Here is a 2,380-nt window from a genome sequence, read left to right on the forward strand (position 1 = left end):
TCATTCCTAAGAAGAATGATGCCATCAGGATGGGAGATTACAGACCCATCTCATGTTGCAATGTCTTGTACAAGGTGCTTTCTAAAATCTTGGCCAACAGGTTGAAAAAGATCCTTCCAAAATTCATATCTCCAAACCAATCAGCCTTTGTCAAAGATCGGCTTCTCATGGAGAACGTTCTATTAGCTTCAGAGCTGGTGAAATGCTATCACAAGACAAATATATCCTCTAGATGCGCTGTTAAAATTGACATATCGAAAGCGTTTGATTCGGTTCAATGGCCTTTCTTATTGTCGATCCTCTCAGCCATCAAGCTTCCAGAAAAATTTGTGATATGGGTGAAGAAGTGCATAGAGTTGGCCTCGTTCTCAGTTCAGGTTAATGGGGAACTAGCAGGATATTTTAACAGCTCTCGCGGTCTTCGCCAAGGCTGTTCGCTATCTCCATATCTTTTCGTCATATGTATGCAAGTTCTATCTAAGTTAATAAACAAAGCGGCAGTAGAGAAGAGAATTGTCTATCATCCTTACTGTCAAGACATTCAGCTAACACATCTCTGTTTTGCTGATGATCTCTTGGTATTTGCGGATGGGAGTAAACGTTCTGTGGAAGGGATCTTACAGGTTTTTAAAGAATTTGCATCTATGTCAGGGTTAAATATAAGCTTGGAGAAGTCTACTTTATTTCTAGCAGGGGTCTGCGATGAGAGGGAAGATATTCTTGCTCAGTTTCCGTTCGAGGTGGGCACACTACCAGTCAGATATCTTGGGCTTCCACTGCTCACGAAGCGTATGACCTCAACAGATTACTCTCCGTTGATAGAGAGGATCAAGAAGCGCATAACAACATGGACTGCTAGACAACTCTCCTTTGCGGGACGTCTACAACTCATTGGGTCAGTAATATATAGTCTCACCAACTTCTGGATGTCAGTCTATAGATTACCGAAACAATGTATTAAGGAGATTGACCAGCTCTGCTCAGCTTTCTTATGGTCGGGGCCAGCTATGAGCTCAAAGAAAGCAAAAATCTCATGGGAAAATGTCTGCAAGCCTAAGGAGGAGGGAGGGTTAGGGCTGAGATCGCTCACTGAAACGAACCGTGTGTGTTGTCTTAAGCTCATATGGCGCATACTGTCTCAGACTACGCTGTGGGTTAGGTGGATTAAAAGGTACTTGATACGTAAAGGATCGTTCTGGAGTGTTAAGGAAACGAGTTCGCTTGGCTCCTGGATGTGGAAAAAATTATTGAAATATCGTGAGCTAGCTAGATCTTTCACAAAGGTGGAAATTCGAAGTGGAGTGTCTACTTCTTTTTGGTTTAATGATTGGTCTCCATTAGGGAGAATTTTCGTCATCACCGGTGCAGGAGGATGTGTAGCTCTCGGTATAGGCCTCAACGCAACAGTAGAGTACGTAGTCCAGCACTATCGTAGCCGTCGTCACCGTTCTGAACACCTGATCGCTATTGATATAGAGATAAGGAAACTGAGGACACAGGGCCTTCTTGATGAAGACGATGTGAAACTTTGGAGAGGTAATGGGGATATTTATAAACCAGAGTTCCATACAAACCAGACTTGGCATCTCACACGTATGCAGCACCCAACTATCTCATGGTACAAAGGAGTGTGGTTCTCAGGGGCAACTCCCAAGTATTCTGTTCTTGTTTGGATTGCAGCACACAATCGCTTGGCTACGGGAGACAGGCTACTCCAATGGAATGCACAGGCAAATGCTTTGTGCGTTTTCTGCAACTCTGCAGTGGAAACACGAGATCACCTCTTCTTTGGTTGTCATTACTCTGAAGAGATATGGAGGAATATGACGAAGAAACTGTTGGGTCCGAGATACACTTATGAGTGGAGTAGGGTACTAGAACTAGTATCTGCAAACGTACTGTCGACTACAAACCAATTTTTGCTGAGATATGTCTTTCAAGCTCTTGTTCACACAATTTGGATTGAAAGAAATGGACGAAGACATGGATCACCTCATCAAGATCTAAGGAACATCATCAAGTTTGTAGACAAGGAGGTCAGAAACAGAATAAGCTCATTGCGTGGAAAAGGAGGGAAGTATCTAACCCAAGCAATGGCAAATTGGTTTGATTCACGGGCATAGAATTAAGCTTTATTTTTATGGTTTCACAAAACAAAAACTCTAGAATCAAGCTGCATTAGTTTGTAAAAAGGCCTTTTTTGTTTGAATAAATTTAACATTCTTCAAAAAAAAAAAAAAAAAACATAACTTCAAAAGTAAATTCAGATATAACTTCAAATAAGTAAATATGTAAATTAAAGATATTTTGTAGAAAGGTTCCTCACAAATATTGTCTTAAAAGCAGTCACAAGAATCAGCACGTATTTGGGACAACTAAG

The sequence above is a fragment of the Brassica napus genome, chromosome A9 (assembly GCF_020379485.1).
Source record: "Brassica napus cultivar Da-Ae chromosome A9, Da-Ae, whole genome shotgun sequence".
Taxonomy (NCBI): domain Eukaryota; kingdom Viridiplantae; phylum Streptophyta; class Magnoliopsida; order Brassicales; family Brassicaceae; genus Brassica; species Brassica napus.